The sequence below is a fragment of the Neopelma chrysocephalum genome, unplaced genomic scaffold (genome assembly GCF_003984885.1).
Source record: "Neopelma chrysocephalum unplaced genomic scaffold, ASM398488v2 Primary Assembly neopelma1_73b, whole genome shotgun sequence".
In the NCBI taxonomy this organism is placed as follows: domain Eukaryota; kingdom Metazoa; phylum Chordata; class Aves; order Passeriformes; family Pipridae; genus Neopelma; species Neopelma chrysocephalum.
Window position 1 is genome coordinate 1,817,898 of NW_020897734.1, and position 17,983 is coordinate 1,835,880.

General features: G+C 41.9%; 1 protein-coding gene across 2 annotated transcripts in view; it reads left to right on the plus strand.

The window, feature by feature from the left end:
• The window catches only part of IL1RAPL2 (interleukin 1 receptor accessory protein like 2), a 432,870-nt gene that overhangs the window by 30,102 nt on the left and 384,785 nt on the right, over positions 1–17,983 (plus strand). The window contains exon 1 of one of the 2 annotated variants that reach the window (XM_027687228.1): positions 17,240–17,310. The exons of the other annotated variant lie outside the window; for it this stretch is intronic. The gene's annotated coding sequence lies outside the window, so the exon portion shown is untranslated. Of the gene's footprint in view, positions 1–17,239; positions 17,311–17,983 lie in introns of those variants that run through there. 2 annotated transcript variants of the gene reach the window in all.

A 17,983-nucleotide genomic window follows, 5' to 3' on the forward strand; every position in this document is an offset into this window, starting at 1 on the left:
TCACTGGGTCCTCTTTCCAGCCCTTCTTGTAGATGGGTGCCACATTTGCTAACCTCTAGTCAGCTGGGACCTCCCTGGTTAGCTGGGACTGCTGGTAAATGATGGAAAGTGTCTGGGAGAGCTCAGCTGCCAGCTCCCTCAGTACCCTTGGGTGGATTCATTGTAAGTCATTCTTCTGATGGCAGTTTGATTTCATTCTTGTTTATTTTAATACACTGTGAATTCAATTCTCAATTGCACTAAAGTATTTTCCCCTTCTTTGACAGCATGTCAGAGGCTACAAAGTATGTTCATATTAAGTGCTCTTAGTACTGTCAGAATGACATGAAATGTCTTAGGTTGAGTGAGGAGAAGGTCTTTTCTTGGGGCAACTTGGTGCTCAGAATTCCACGGAAGTAAAGTCTGCTGAAATAAATGTTTCTTTTCAACAGTGTCTGGAAAATAAATATCTAGTGTGAGCATCCAACTGTAGCTGTAATTCACATTTAATTCTCCTACAAGATCCGGGGAATTGGAGACAGAGACTGAAAAGTCTATTAGGTTATCTGCAGTCTTTCATCTCCAATCTTTTCATTGACTAATAGCAAGATTAAAATCAGTCTGTTATTCCTCCTCTATACATATTTCCTACAGTCTTATTAAATCTTTTAGACGACTTTGAACCGACAGGATAGAATTTTTTTTCATTAAAAACGCTGATTCAGAGTTAAAAAGTAAAAGACTATGTAATGTTAAAAATAGATGCAGACCCCTGTGTCAGTCTGGTTTCAGATTCAAAGCTGTACTTGTACTCTTGCATCTTTCAGAAGAAACACTTGCTTTAGCCTGGTAGGGATGTAATATATTGACATCAGTGGCATGAGCATAACTGAGATGAATTTGATTCTGCTCCTCATGCCACTTCTTTCTTCAATCTATATTTCACTTGAGAAACTTGATTTGGTGTCATGCAGCGTTGCATGTGGTAAAGGGTCCTGGCATTTTATTGCTCCTGCCTAGATGATATTACTAATGTTTCAAGGAGTGCTGCAAAGCATGAAAGCAAGACATAAATCTCTAAAGGTAGCCTAGCTGCTGTAAAACTAGAAAATAAATGTGAACCATTTGCATTTCCTGCAATGATGTTAGAAAAGAACTTGACTGATTGACTGGTAATTCTGCAGATTGAAAATGGGAGACAGAGTCATATTAGCCATATCTAACAGGCGAGTCATCCTCTTATTCTTACAGTTGTGCAGTGTAACAAGGGAAAAATAGAAGGAAGAAACACACGCCTAGTTTTTTTTTGAGCTGACCCTGGGCTATCAGTTGGAGCTGGCCAAAAGGCAGATTTTCCATGTTGTAAAACAACTTTTTTTTTTTTTAATTATATTTTGTGTCAGTTTGAATCAGACTACTACCAAATATTTTGACACTTCCTCTGAACTGGATATCCTGGCAAAATTTTGTAAATGCTGAAATATGTCATTGTAAATTCACTCCCCTTGGCCCACGCAGCTTTTGGGCAAAATGCATTTCTCTGTCTCAGCATCACCACTGCTGACAGAAGCCGTGAGACAGGCAGGAGTAGCTGGGGGGCTGATGATATGGGGCTTGTTCCATTCAGTGTGCTGTGAGCCCTGCAGGCTCCTGGGTGTCTGCCTGGCAGGTATCAAGGCAGTGCTGCTGCTGGCCGAGGCTGCCCTGCTCGGTCTTCTCCCCTGCTTCCCTTCCTCCCCTTGTTCACTCACTGAGCTGCTCTTGCTGGCTCTGGTCTTTCCTGTTTGTCATTCAGTGGTTTGCTGAATGTAGACCCTCTGCATGCACACTCGGTGTCACCTTGGCTTGCCATGGTCCTTGGCTTCTGTGGCTCTGACTACACTGAGCAAATTCCTTGTACCTCTGCACTTCACTGCAGCCTCTCTTTAATCACTGGATCTTCTCTTTGGGTTGTCCAAAGTCAATAAAACTTGTTTTGAAAAATGTGTTTTTTCATTGATAAAAGGGTATTTTGTTTGTTTCTACAGGAAGTTTCTATCTACGTCATTGTGTGCCATTTCCAGGACTTGTATTAAGTTAGAACTGCTTTCTAACCTGTTCTACTTTTGGGAAACTTTCTTTCCTGTAGACCTTGTTCTTTGAAATCCCATCTCATCTCAGCCTCAGCTTCATCTTCTGTGCTTTGTATTATTTACTCAGATGTTTCCACTGACATTTTAGGCTCTGTCAAGAATGAAGGGTTGTGGTACACACAGTTATGTTTCCATTAATATAGGTGCTGCCCTGACCTTGCTGGGTGTCCATGGCATTATCATCTCCACTTGTGCCCATCTGAAATGTGCAGTCTGGCACGTTGCAGATGGAGCTAAAGGGAAGGTCAAGAACCGTAGCCCTGCAATTGAGAATAAAATCTCTGAACAGGCAGGTGCTCTGCTTCACCTGACTGGTCCAAGCAGGGATATTAATTCCTTACTTTCCTGAACACGCTTGCAAAGCTCATTTAAGGAGAAAAACAACAAACCAAAACCAAACCTCAAACCAACAAAAACACCCAGAAAACATCCTGAAGTGATGCTTGATTACTTCTGGCTCATGCAATGTTAATTACTTTGGCTGGTTGGTTTGGTTTGGAATATAAAAATTATGATCTTCAATCTTTAATGAGAAACATTCCTGCCAATGATAAAAAGCAGGGAAACTGTTCACAGGTTGGCAGATAATGGCAAGTTCACTTAAATTCTCATAAGTTGCTGAAGGATTCCCGTGCCAACCTCAAGTCATATTCCCCATCCCCAACTGCCACCATGCACCATCAACTGCTCGACCTGCGTGCATGCCAGAGGCACTAAAAAAAATAAAATAATTGAAAGGGAGTTATAAGATATTATTTTGGAAATTATTTTGTTTTCCTTTTTGATTTTGTTATTTGTTAGACAATGTTGCCTGACACATTATTAATAGTCACTGCTAATGCTTCACTAATTGTGTCAGTCCTCCTCTTCTCAGGAGGAACATTGTAATCGTGACAAGGTGGCTCAGAATTGCTGCTGCTGATTTAAGGTGTGAAATTGAAATATGTCATTTACTATGACACCTCGTATTCTGGAAGTGATGACTTTGTGAATACTGTAAATTATATGAAATGGGGAACTAATACTTCTAAATAAAAAGAGGGATTTTTCATATTTGTTCCAGTTTGCTAAAGTTGGTATTATGCCACAATTGATATTACATAAATTATCTTGATCAAAGCAGTGTTTTTCAACAGAAAACCCCTTCCAGCCCTGAGTATTTCTAGGAAGTTACATAGCTGCACAGAACATTTTGAGTCACTGTAAGACCTGTTACTTCACTTCTGTTTCCTCTTTGAGCCAGTGCCAGAGGTTGGCTGTGTGCAAGGTGTAAGAGCTATTTGGCTGGAGCTTCATGTAGATAATTCTCTAGTTTGGTTGGGAGGCTGGGAAAAGACTAGAAATGGCAAGATTTCCCTCTGCCCTGCCATGAAAGAGGGACACTTGCCATAGGACATGGCAGTTTGCTGTGGTGAGTTCTTGTAGCTCTTGCTGAACAGGTATTGCTTGATCTGTGAAGAAGTTTGCAGCCATGTCCTTGGATGTGCTCCTTGCTATCATTTGTATTTTCATTCATTGGAGATGCTGCTGCATTTGCTTTTTGGTCTGAACCCCAAGTTAGTTCAGAAACTATAGCCAGTAACAGTGTCCCCCTCTGTTAGTAAACTCTTCGTCCTTCTAAACACTATAGTGGGCATACATCTGCTGGAGTCAGCCTTACAAAAGCAACCACCAAAACAATATAGAAAACCAGAACTATATTCAATATAAAACTAATTTCTGTTATCAGTCTGCTGGGACATACATTGGGTCAGGTCTGACCTGAAGGTCAGAGCAGAAGGCTGCAGAGTTAAGGATCAGAGCAGACAGATCTAACTTGGGATTAGCAACCAAGATGTTCTCCTTTCTTAGCAGTTGCACTTAAGACTGCTGGACAAGGCTGCCATTAAGTGATAAGATGCAAAGTCCAATAACAGCTATTGTGCTTGTGCTATCTAATGATCTGTGCTCAAAATGACACAGAGTAAAGCGGAAGCTAAATGTATTCATCCAAGTTAAAACAATCCAACTGATTGAATCTTGGATGTGGCAGAAAATGGGGCAGGCTGAACAGTTTCAGTTAGGGTGAGGTAGGAAGGTATAGGTGGAAAAGGGAGATGGGGTGAGACCTGGAGACAAGGTGTGTTTCTCCAGCTAGAACCATCACAAGAGGCAAACAGGTGATTGCCACGTGAGAAAGGTATGGATTGGTGACACACTTGGCATTTTATATATGGAGGTGCTATTGCAACCCATTCCATGCCAGATTTGACCTAATCTTCTTTTCTTTATTAATAACACAATATTTTTAATTAGCCTGCTTGGCTTTAATTAAACTATAGCACTTTTATAGACATATGTAGAGCACTGATGTGGATAGAAATGTTCCACTGAAACAATACCTGTGCCTGGGATGGTTTGCTGTGTGTAAGGTTGACCATGCCCTCAGGGCATGTTGGGAGTCTGCATCATAGGGAGTCAAATATGGGCAGGTTTGAAACAAGTGAGAAGCAGGGCAGTGATTTGGCCTGGCAGGGGATGCTCTAGTCTGGGACCAAGGAAACTCCCCTCTGCTTTTCATCAGTGCTATACTGGAACTTTGGCATTCGTTACTCTTTGTGTCCTTTTCCCTCTCTCGGTTTTGTCTGTTCACACGGCAAGTGAGTGTCTGTCTGTTGATGCACAACAAAGCCCTGACCTTCACTGCTATCAGTGTGTGATCCCACTGGTATAAATAATGCATACAGTTTCTAACAGCCCTGCCTACAGTAGTCAGCAAAGACAGGCACATTTTAAATCTCAAAGCATGCTAAGATATTACCTTGGATGGGAAGCTTTTCAGAGGAAGAAGTTGATGTGCTACTGGAGTAAGTTACCCTTAAGTAATAAGATTGGACACATATGAATAATTTCAGAACCATAATAGGACAGTTTAGCTCTAGATGTGCTGCTTTCAACTGGACCCCAGGCCATTATGTGGTGTTCTGTCATCAAATCTCCATGAAGAATGCCATATATAGTCTCAATTTCAGTAGCAAACCTGTATTGTTGTTGTTTAACCTCGGTGACTTAACACAGGGAATTGTTGAAACGGACCTCTCAGTTTGTTTCATGATTAAAAGTAAGGCCAGTAGGAGTGTGAGTCTGTGTATGCACACACACACACACACACACATAAGTATATACACATGTATATTAATCCAAGGCAGAAATCTCAGGGGTCAAGACATTTAGAGAATAAAACCTTATGCATCTCAGGTGGCTCAGCAGTCAATCTGGGAGATCAACCTCTCTTTATATAATATTTTTCAGAGCCATCTTTGGTTATTTTTCCTGTAAACCCTTACATTTGTAGGGAAGGGAAAGGAAAGCAATGACAATTCCATTTCACTCTTTAGTTTTAACAAAGGGTCAAGGGCCATTTTCAGGGTGCCTGCAGCTTCAGTGTCTTCAGGAGTTTGTGCTACTCTTGCTGGGCTTGTTCTTTAGCAGCTGGAGATGTGAACATACAGCAGTCGAGCATTTAATTTAACTTGTGGGGCTGCATAACTTTGAGATTCTGAGGCAATTTGGCTGCTACTAAAGGGAAACACTGATTTTTAAATATACATTCATTCTAGCAAAAGGCTGGAGGAACTTTTTAATATTTATGGTGCAATAATTGATCTTTTACCACTGTCAAAAGCTGTTAAAGACTTATCAGCTTGCTATTTCAGCACCATATGCTCTATACAAACTCCTCACCATGTGTCTTTCCTGCATTTTAGGGAAGAACATTTGTTGGAGTATCAAAACAGAGAATCGCTTCTTCAAATGATGGTGCCCGTGTAGATGTGTGGGACTTCATCTAAGCCCTCATTTGTATCCAGACCCCTTGAGCAGGGAGAGGTCTGGGGGATGTGCAGTTGAGTCTTTGTTTAGTAAAGTGTGGTAATAGTATTTTGTCAGAAAAAAACCCTGTATTTGGATTTTCTTTAATGTTGGCTACAATACCTTAATGCAGTGCTGTTGGGAAGGTACTGAGCTGCAGGCCTGGAATAAAGCAAATGTTCTGCACTGGTGTGTTCACCTGATTTAGCTTTTATTATCACTTTAAGTCTTGATCTTGCATGTTGTTCCCACATTTTCCAGAGTCTTACCTTCCTCTTGCCCATTATAAAGTGGTGGGAGGTCCTGGGGTCCCACGGGTCAATAAGGAACAAGGTCTTCACAGACCACTGAATACACTTGAAATAAACCCTTAACTTGCCTGAGTTGCTACATGCAAATTGATGCCCAGAGTGAGGGATAATTGAAGGTTATGAAATATTATGTGCCAGCTTAAGTCTTCATCTCTTCTGCAGAGCTCAGGCAATTAGGGCTTAGCTTGGCCAGTCAGAGGTCTCCTGTGATTGGGAGAATTCAAGTGGGGCCAAATCAGTGTTAACAGTCTCTGTGGCATCTCATCTACACAAGGTCAGTGGGAAAGAGTTTGTGCTCTGCAGATCTCAGCCTGGGAATATAAGGAGCATGTAGGTGTCTCTATTGCATTTTTGCCTTCTGGTGGAATGCAAAAGAGTCTCAGAGAGCTTCCCTGTCACCTGAGCATGTTTCCATCACAATCCCTCTCTGTGAGCCTCACACCCATTTTCTACATCAAAATTAAAATTACCTAATTAAAATGAAAAGGGTTGGGAAAAGAGTAAGAAAGAAGAAATAGTAGGGTGGGAAGAAGAGCTAATTAAATTGGATTTCTATTTATTTAATTGTATAGTGAATTTCTAGAGAAAGAGGGATGGAATGAGTTTCTGTAGTTAGAATCCTGCTCAGAGTCAGCCATACAGTAGCCAGCAAAGAGAGGAAGAAGTTTGGCAAGTCTTGTGTCTGGCCATAAAATAATCATGGTCTTTCTAAAGACCCTAAAATATTGAAGAATAACAGGCCTCCTTCAGCTGTGGCCCTGTGCCATACCCCCACCTGAGAGGTTGGGCTGTGTCCATTTTTTGAAGGAATATGATTTTGCAGTCATGTCTTGCAAAGTCTGGAGCAGAAGAAAAATGCACGTGGATTTCAGAGCACCCTCAGCTGTTCCTTCCACCAGGGGAGTCATTGCAGGATTCAGGTCAAGACATAGTTGGTTGGGTCTCTTCATAGACTAAGACCAGATGAACCTCTTGTGGAAAGCTGGGAGGTGGGAGGCACTCAGTTCCTGTTGTGTTTTATCTGTGTGATTTGGTCCCCCTCCTCTCTCAAGCTCCTGTGAAAAATCCCTGCCATAACATCTCAGAAGGAGGTTACTGTGGCAACGTTAACTCTTGCTTTCTTGCTGTGCACCAGATATCGTTGAGCCTTACTGTGAGACAATCTTTGAAGATTGTGGAGCTTTTAAAAATCTGCTCATTCTCCACAGGGAAGAAGAAAAGTTCTGATGGGTGGTAGTGTCTGCCCCGGCAGCTTCATCAAACTCAGAGCTCCCCTTTTAGGGGAAATTACAGCCCTCCTTCATTTTGCTGATCTTTCATCAGGTTTTCATCCTCTCCCTTACCTCTCAGTGACCTATTCTCTCAGAGAGCACCTGAGAGCATTTATAGACCTCCTGTAACTCAGCAGTGCCTTTGAAGACTTGGATGTTAAACTGTGATCTTTTCTCCCTGCTGTTTTTCCTCTTAACCTTGCTCTCTGATTTTAGCCATGTTCTCTGGATGCTGGTTTCCTCTTATGCACAGCCAGCTATCAGAGGCAAGAGAGAATTTTAGAATCAGCTTGGAAGTAGAAGTTAGAAGTTAGTTAGGGTAAGCTTCCTGACAACAGTGTGCTGACTGATTTTTCAAAGTCATGTTTTGCTGTGAGGACTGTTTTGAACTAAATTTAATTATCTGAGTGTGAAACAATCTAGCATGATCCTCGGTGGATAGCCCAAGGCTGTGAGTGATAGAAGAGGTGTAACAAAACTGCTACGTGTCTATGTTTTTATATTTACCTGTAATTGGATGACAGTTGTTTATATGCAGGAAAACAAGATGAGGTAAAAGCTCTGAGAAAAGGAGCAAATAGAAAAGAGCCCAATGCACTAGTGTTTGTGGACTGCTTTCTAAGATGACTGACAAGGCCAAAAAAAAGTACAGAAATTTGGGAGAATTAAAAGTTACGGCTTTACTTTGTGTTAGTTGAGGTAACACCTGACATAAAGACTGATAGGCTTCAAACTGCAGCATCTGTGCCTGGCATAGTGATGTGGTGCTGTAAGCAAAGGGCTGGGAGCCAGGACACCTGGGTTCTGTATCCAGCTTTTCTGCAACCCTAAGGGTGTTACTCACCACTACACTGCTATTTCTCATTGTAGTTCTTGTTGGCTTCACCTGCTGAGCCTGTTGACTTTCCCCTGCAGATGCTGTCCCCTGTACTGGAGCTGTGCCTGACACAATGGGGCTTTGCTTGTTATTGAAAGATTTCTTAGGTTCACTAATGACATCTGATGCTGAAGAAATGCCACCCTTGAGTCATTTTGATTTAGGAATGAGTCAAGAGCTCTGTAATATTCCGTAGGGTCACAGCAAAGCAGTCGGTCTCATCCCTGCTTATAGTGGAAGGAGTTTGAGAATGCAGGATGTAGTCAGGCATCACATTCTGGATCTGATGGCCTGCTTTGTACACATGCATAGATCTTAAGATCTCTTACAGGTGCTTGCAGGGGAAGGTTGTTCAGGACCACAGCATGAATATGGAAGTTCATCTCTGGGCAGCCAGTGAACCTGTGGTGCTTGGCTGGAAGGTGGCAGGTTCAGGTCTGAATCCCTGCCATGATAAACTTCAGGATGGGTTTCCAATGCTTCAGGCAGCTTCTTGAATGCTGATCTGTTTTCTGTTTTTCATAGCGAAAGGCAGAAACATGGAACAACTGCTTCATAGATGCACCATGTGCATAGTGGAAATGTTACTCACTTGTGGTTGATGGTCATCATTCTTTCCCATCAGTCTTTAGAGGCATGTTTCCCTTTTTCAGGGAATGGAGACTGAAGACGAAAAGGACATGGGAAAACAGATGAGTAATCAGGACAAATAGTCCAATGAGGCTGAACCCATGGCATGGACTTGTTCTCAGACTTATTTATGGTATAAAGTGTTTTGAGATCCTACAGACAAAGCTAATGCTCCCTTGGTCTTTCATTCCTTATGCAGCTCCAACACCTTTTAATGTCACAGGGAGATCTGGAAATCTGTCAGGATTGAGTCTTATGTCACCACAAGTCCTTTCTGCTAATAATTTAAAATGTCAGGCAGCTGCATGTTTGTGTAGGTAATATATCAGTATATATTTTAATAACATAATAATGTTACCAAACATTAGCACTACCAAGGGGGGGACTAGCTCTCTGTGCCCTTTGATTAGCTTTGATTCCTCATGAGGCTACACAATTTTTACTTTATTTAAGGGTTTTTTTTTCCTCTAGAAATGGAGAAAGTGTTGGCAAATCTGTCAAAAGTGCATTGAAATTAAGAGGTGCTACACAACAGTCAGAGCTCACAAACTTAATTCATTACTAATTAGCTTGCATTTCAGTATAACTTAATTACTTCAATGCCTCATTCACCAGGCAGGTTTCTCCACTGTAGGATCCACTGCAGGCACTGCAAACAAGGAGACACTAAATAAACTCAGCTCCTATGGAAATGACCAAGATCCTTTACCAGGTGCAAAGATGGCTACAGTGAACAAATGTTTGTGTTGGGTTGACTGTTAATCTGGATTACATGAGGCAACAGAGATCAGCATAGGTTAGGAATAGGAGGGGGTTTGCCCCCCAAATGCATTATCTTTTCTTATTAAGTAAAGTTTGTTTCCCTTTTTTCTTTGTGTGCCTTAGTGTGACTCTTACACTTGTCAAACTTATAGGAACTCAGCATCTTTCTGAATGATCTTTTTTTTGCTGACTTTAAATTAAACTGGTCAACAAATTCCGTAATTTCTGGGTGTGGGTGGACAGAGGGCACAAAGAGTTGCCTGCCTCTTCTTAGGAGATGAGACTAATAAAAAATTTCATGTTTTGTTTCCTGCTCTCAATTAATAATGTTGCTCATAAAAGGAAATCTACTTTTTTAGAAGTATTGTTTTAGAATTTAGAGCACATAGCAAGTGTGACTCCCCAAGGCAATAGTTTCCTTCTTATAACTTCCTAAATATATGTTCCTAAGTTTGTACTAAAATGAAGTAGAGAATTTACTCTAGACAAGTTATTAGATGATGTGCATAACATAATTACTATGGAAATTGCTATAACCAGTATAGCTAAGTATAAGGTTTGTTTCTTGCCTTTGGTAATTTACAATTCTTTTTTTTTCCACTAGATTTTATGACCCTGAATTAGAAGAATTAGGTTCAGTTTAAAAAAAAAAAAAAAAAGAAAAAAGAAAAACCCCTAACTTTTCTTTTAAAAAAAGCTAACAGCAAAATGATCCTTTTATTTTCTTCAATGAGCTATGTTACATTTGCTCAGCCTTGTAATATTTTTCAAAACTGCCAGTCAAAACTGCAAACTCAGTCTGAGTTTTAAAAAAAATGAAGGTTCTGTGCTCCTGTGCCCAGAGCATCATATGTAATTAGGAAAAACTAGTAGAAGTTAAGAGAAGTGGAATTTCGGCTCTTCTCTTATGCTTCTAGCACTGAAAACATGTCTTTTGCTTTGTATTTTTTCCTTGCAGCCATACCTTTTATTCTGGACCAAATTCTAATAACTTGGTTGTTTGGAAAATATGACCAAGGTTTGGCACTAGAAATACAGGGAGCCCTGGCTACAGCTGTGGAATGAATGTCGAGAGTGACAGGAAGCAAGTTTTTTCCTCACTCTTTTTCCAGCGTGCTGTAATAAGTCTAGATTCATCCAAAATGTCTGAAGCCCATGGGAATGTCACTGATGTGGGGTGAAACCAGCACCTGCATTGTATCAGTAACTCTGTGCAACAAAGAGGTTTACATCCAGTATTAAATTTCTACCGATTGACAAATCCAGTATATTAATTTTCAGCCGTTCAATACATAGCCAAAGGCTTTCTTGGAACTGATGGTGAATTTATTAAGACTGGTAGCTGGCCTTTGGTTTTTCATCTGTATTCTCATTCCTAAAAATATTGGCTTTGCCTGTCAGTTCAGAAGGGATTGACTTTGAGGTTTGGGAACAGATAAAATCTGTTGTAAAGGAGGGAACATTATTCCTATCATTGCTTTTGGGGATAGTTTGAGCTAAAACCTGTCTGGTTTCAGTTGGGGAGCAGCAATCAGATCTATGGTATTTATTTTTGCTGACTGCATCTTTCAGATGTCCTGGTAAAACCCTTCTCTGTTTAGACATCTGGCTTTGTCTCATTAACTTGATGCACCTCAATGCTCCAGTCATCCATTTTTCCCATAAACAGCTCCACGTCTCATTTTCCTGCTGCCTCCTTTTCATACGATACACGCTTATCTACAAATTTCTACTCCTTCTTAGCTTAAATCTCACATGAAAATTAATTTATGACTGCCCACAGTAGGCAAAGTAATAACAATCTTTATGTTGGCTCCTCATCTAGCAGATTTAATCACAGGCTTAACGTTTTTGGAGCCTGGAGTCAGGTTTGACTCTAGAAAGGTGCAACTGCTGTGCTGAGATGCTCTCTCTTACAGGTAGGCAGCATCAAGGGCTGGCACAAAAGAGCTGTTAATTCCCTAGGGATTTTAGATCACTTGTGTCTTTGGTCTCATGGATTTGAAATCTATGGCAATTAGAGTAAATTCCGTTATTTCTCAAAATTAAAGCTGAATTTTCCCATGTACTATTCCATAAGGGCAAGATTTTACTGTGAAGATTGTAGAATCTCTCTCTCTCACATATTGAGGCAAGTCTCTTTCTCTTACAAAACTTGATAAAAAGACCATTATTATCTTTCAGTGCATTTTACTCTTTCTTAGTTGATTCAACTTCCACCTCTCTAATACTTTAAATTTTTTCAAGGTCAGGCAGGGGAAGAACGGATAAGCATCTATTATTGTTGTGGTACTTTATTGTTCTGCATGAAAAGAAGCCTTTCTGTCTTCAAAGACCTATTCTCTTTCCTTTCCAGGACAGTGCTTCAAAATATTTTAAGAGGGACATTTTTCTCTTTAACTCCATCTATGCTGTGCTGGTAGGATGCAGCACGGAGAGATTCCTCTTAAAGGGTTTTTTTTGCACAGGAATATCTGTCACTCTAGACATGAACATTCACCTCAGGATAGATGCTAGACACAGAGGCTGATACTCCAAGAGCTGTCTGTGGTCTCCACAAGGCGTGCTGTTTTAACGGAGCCCTTTGTGCCAAGTCAAACCTGGAAGTCTCCTCTTTTTGTTTTTTATTGATGTTAAGTGATGGCCAAGGGGGATGCAAATCACATCAAGAAAAGCTCTGGGCTGAACTCTTCCGATGGTCCATCACTGCTAACTGATAAATCTATTATGTAAGCAGGAAAGCCCTGTGGGACAGAGGATATTCAACATAAGTTGTATAGATAATCCATAAACACTGTCCTGCTGCAAAACAGGAAGAAAACACTGCTGCTTTGGCAGTGAAAGATCTGAGGAGAACACACCAAATCCTGTAATTAAATGACTTTAAGTGTTCCTAAATGTTATGTTTCATCTAGACTTCCTAAATAGAATTAACCAGAAGCTAATTAAAAAAAGCCTCCTGCTTTCTTTCAAAGTATCTTTCTGGTATTGACTATAGTGAGTTTATCTATTCACAGAGCACCATGAATCACTCCTCTGTTTAAGAAAAAAATTGATTGCTGTTCTAATACTTATTGAACACCTATAACAGATGTTTAAATCTCTACAAGCTTGAGATAATTAAAATAATAAATCTATACCCATTTGACAAGACTTAGCAGAAATCAAGGATATAAATAATCTAGTGGCATTATTCTGCCAAGTATTATGATCATGTTCTCATGGAAATTTCAAGCCTCATTCTACCATCCTTATTGAGGTAATGCTCTTGATTCCAGGAGAGTGTTCAGGACAGTGTAACAGCAAGGACCTCAAGAGCCTGGCCATTCCCCCCAGGACTAGTGTCTCAGCACTTGGTTGTCCTTGCCTATATCTTCTAGGGGAACTAGACACAGACCTCTTTTGTCCTTTTCTTAGTGTCTGTTTTGGTTCAGTGAATTCATTATAATAGTATATGGGCACCTGCATTTGCACCTTGTAGTGCTTGACTGCCAAGGTGTACTCACAGCTGGGAAATGGGGCAGAGATGTGGTGCGAAGAGACTCAGCTTCCATCTCCCTTCCTTTCCTTTCCTCCACAAACCCACACCTCCTGTTTCACCAGAAGAAGCCCCTTTGGTCTCCAGCCCTCCAAGAGGGAGCTGGCACAGCCCTAAGATGGGGTGCTGTACAGAAAAGTTCAGGAGTCACTTGGTCCAAGAAAAAAAAGAAGTTATTCTCCTAAAGCCTGGTGTCCTAGGACAGGGCAGTTGTATGTCCTGACCCAAGGCTTTTGTATTTTGTGGCCAGTATCTGAATGGTTCTTGAAACAGGGACTGAAACCATCTCTTACATCTTCCAGCTAAGTACCTGAAGGAGACCCCAAACCAAGGGGACACTTCTTGACCATGGTGAGGAGGTAGTTTTGTCTCCACAATATCCAGTGCTCTTGGAATTTTTGTCATTCAGATTCTGAAAGGAGGTAGGTGCCAAGATCAGCAAGAAGGTACTCATAGGTTATCCATGGCCTTGGATAAATCATGGGGTGTAACCCTGATATGGTCTTGCCTGGTTGGCTGGCCATTGGGGGAGTAGCAGTGGAGTTGCATGTGTTGTGATTTGTTCCCCAGAGCCATAACCAGAGGGATATCAATCACTTTCATTACACCAAAGCTAGAGAATTAGCTCCCTGGGCACTGGGAATGAAAGCACAGGCTGGACACAACATTGCAAAAGCAGGAAGACGATGTTTAGCACCACTGTGGACATGGAGAGAAGTTCCCCTGGTTGCTTCTCTACCCAGGGGGGTTTGAAAGTAGTTGGTTTCAAAATTTTGTGTGAAACCCCTAAAGACATCAGTGTGATATAAATTATTCTCCCATCCACGCAACCCCTGACCAATGAGCGCATCCAACAGAGTGACAAAGGCCAGGAGAAAGGGACATCCATAGGGAAGGTGAAAAAATGAGGAGTGATGTTCATCCAAGAGGAACCTATAAAACTGTAACACTATCTTTTTATAAAAGAGCTATGGGACTAGAGGTCTTGATTCACATAGCAGGACTCATATGAAAATAACTAGATGAGGAAACAAAGAAACCCCCAGTGTTAGAAGAAAAATCTGTTTTTGCTTTCATCTCACCACAGTGGTAGCCTTGTGATTAGTTGTGGCATTCTCCTGTTTTCAGACTAATGAGTATGTTAAACTGTGTTTTGTAATTTCTGGCACCATGTCAGCTTCTTAAGATCACTTGAAAGGGAGATCAATGGGAAGGATGGCACAGCAGTGCTTAGAAAATAACTCTGCAGGTTTTTCTCTTGTTTTCCCTCTCCTCCACCCTTCACACATTCCCCCAAGAATCCTGGCTGGCAGAGGAGACACGGCATTGATAAACTCGAGGCTGCCTTCTGAGTGGTGTGAGGTGCTCACCTCAGTGCTGCAGTTGAGCACATCTTTGCTTGGGCCTGCTCAGTCCCTGACAGCATCTCTGTTGTCCTGTGGTTCTTTCCTTTGCTGTAGTATTTGTGCTTTCAGGTGCTCTGTTGCCACTGCAGCTCGTAGTTTGGGTTTTTTCCCCTTCTGTTGTAGCTCTGTTAGCAAAAGAAACCTACCAGCATTTTGTTCATCACGTTTTTTTCCTCCCATGGCAAATACATATAAGTAAATCAATCAGTCATTGTCAAGGGAACTCTAATGGTATGCTTCTATGTGGATAATTATTACTTCCCTGTCAGCAAAAGGTTATAAAAATTTTTCCTTTGGGAAAATGCAATAGAGACTTTTTTCCTGGCAGGCAAATGCTGTACAGATGTTTTTCTCTGGATAATACGGCTGAAAAGCTCCTTGTAGGATAACCTGACATAAATGCTTCTGTTAGGCTGATTTCTGTGTCACTGAAAGACTGTTGACTCTTTTCCTAGGAGGAAAAGAAGCTTTCTCTGGTTTCCTCCTACTGGGAAAACATTATTCAGGCACCTGGTTATGTCAGAAAAATACAAATAAAAACCACTCTTTTTTTCCCCTTTAAATGCGTCAGAATCTTGGTTCAGAAAAGCTGTTAAATACATACTTAAATCTGTATTTACTGGGACAGATTGTTAGCTGCTCATCTCTTAACTAGCTGCACAGCAGGGATTGCTCACCTGACCAGTTTCTTTAGTGCTGTGAGTACAAGCTCATAAGTGAGGTGGAAAGTTTACTTGTTGTGTGGAACGATTTGCTGCCAAAGCTGTGGTTTAGCTGACACTGGCAGCACTTCCAGCTGGCTTGACTGGACCAACTTTTTCCTGGAAACAGCTGTCTTGCATTGAATCTTCCCAGGCAAGTTATCTGACAGAAACACAGAATCATAGAATTGTTTAGGTTGGAAAATACATTAATGGCTAGCCTCCGTTATCTTTAGGGTAACACTGCCAAGCCCACCACTAAACCATGTGCCCAAGCCCCACATCTACATGTCTTAAATACCACCAGGGATGGTGACTCAACCACTACCCTGGGCAGCCTCTTCCAATTCTTCTCTTTTCTATGAAGAAATTTTTTTCTAATATCCGATCTAAACCTTCCCTCACACAACTTGAGGCTATTTCTTCTTGTCCTCTTGCTTGTTACTTGGGAGGAGAGACCGACCCCCACCTGGCTACAACCTTCTTTCAGGTACTTGTAGAGAGTGATAAGGTCCCCCCTGAGCCTCCTTTCTCCAGGCTAAACACTCCCAGCTCCCTCAGTCACTTCTCATCAGACTTGTGCTCCAGACCCTTCCCCAGCTCCGTTGCCCTTCTCTGGACCTGCTCCAGCCCCTCAGTGTCTTGTCATGAGGGGCCCAAAACTGAACACAGGATTTGAGGTGTGGCCTCAGCAATGCCCAGTACAGGGGGATGGTCACTGCCCTGGTCCTGCTGGCCACATTACTTTTGATCCAAGCCAGGATGCCATTGGCCTTCTTGGCCACCTGGGCAGACTGCTGACTTATGTTCAGCTGGCTGTTGACCAGCACCCTCAGTCACCTTTTGGGAGTGTCTGTGGTGTGGGAAAATGGAAAGGCAAATCTTGCCATGTCCTGTTTTCTGTCCCCTGCTGCAATGCCCAGCCCTAAGCCCCCATGCTTAGGAGTGTCTGGAGGAAATTGCAGATGGCAGGTGTCTGTTCAGTCTGTGGTGCCCCTGTGTAAACACTGTATTTTTGGGTGAGGGGCGATTACCTGTCCCTTCCTAAGCATGAACTGCACTGACTTAGTTGCCTTGTGTCAGGCACCAGAGGGGGCCAGGTGAAGAGGGGCCCAGAAGAGCGTGTTGGTCCAGGGCAATGTGCCTGTGCATGGTGGCTGCTGTCTCTGACACTTGTTTGGGAGCCTGGTTTTGTCTAAATTTGTAGAAATATATATTAGAAGGTGTGTGGTTTTTCTTTTTTTTTTTTTTAATTCTTCCAACCTTTTTTTGCCCCAATGGTGGGGAATGGAGAGACTGCTTTGGGCGGTTTAGATACTTTTGACTCTTAGCTATATAATGAAACTGTTTGAGATTAAAGAGTAGGCCTTAATTGCTAACATGAATCAACATGCAGTGCGTGATGTGTGTACAGGAGAGAGTGCTACTCAAGAAAATTATTGCTTTCCACCCTCTTAATTACTGCTGCTCTAAGGTCTAGGCTGAGGTCTAAGTGCTGTTTCTCAGCTGCTTTGTGTCCAAGACAAAGTGATATGGTTCTGAGAATTAAGAGGAAATGGAAAATGATTTGTAGTTCAAACAGGTCTAATGCAGCCTCATTCCCATCTGTCAGTCTGTCCCCTCCTTGTGAACTACCAGTGCTGTCACAAATGCAGATGGGTGGTGGCACCTCTGTGCTCACAGGGGAGCTGAACAGCAGTGGCAGCTCTGGGGAGATTGCTGCAAAGCTGGACTTAGCAAACTTGACATTGATTTTTTTTTTTTTTTCTGTAAGACAAAGACTTGGGTGTGACTTTGTGAAAACTGCTGTCAGAGGTGCTCTGCTGCAGTCGTGTGTCCTGGTGCTCAGCAAAGGTACTGGTTGTCCCAGAGGAAAGTTAAAACATGCTGCTTGCTCTCTTCACCATGGAGAAAGAATAGTGTGAGGAAACCGGGCAAATGTTAGGGCCAGTGGAGCTCACCTAAGGCAAAAGTAATTCACCCACTGGATTTCCTGGAAAAGCAGACAAAACTATGGTTTGTTTAATAGAATTGGACCAACATGGATTTCATCATCTAACGAAGATATTTCTCTGTCCTCTCATATAATTTTTTGTTAGTTGTCTCAGAAAGGAGGAGGAAGTCCTAAAATGATTATCTTTGAGCAAAACCATGAGCAGGGTGAAGCATACATAATTAGGCAGAGGACATTTGGCTGAGCAGAGCCAGCAGGATTCCCGAGGCTGCTGGGCACGTGTGGTGAAGGCAATGACATGCTTGAAAATTAAGTGGAAAAATTAGCCTTTAAAGAAGCAGCACGCTAGGGAGAGTGAGGGAGGTTGATGGAGTCATGTTGCTTTCCTATGAACGCAAGGAAATAAAATCCCCAGAGCCACGAGTGCTGCAGGGACTGAAAGGCTGCTGAAGCAAATGCTTTGGAGGGAAAATACACTGTTGGTACAAAACATCAGCATGGGTTTGAGAGTGACTATGGCTAAGAGGAAGCACAAGGACATCTCATGGGAATAGGATGGGGGAATTCCTGTTT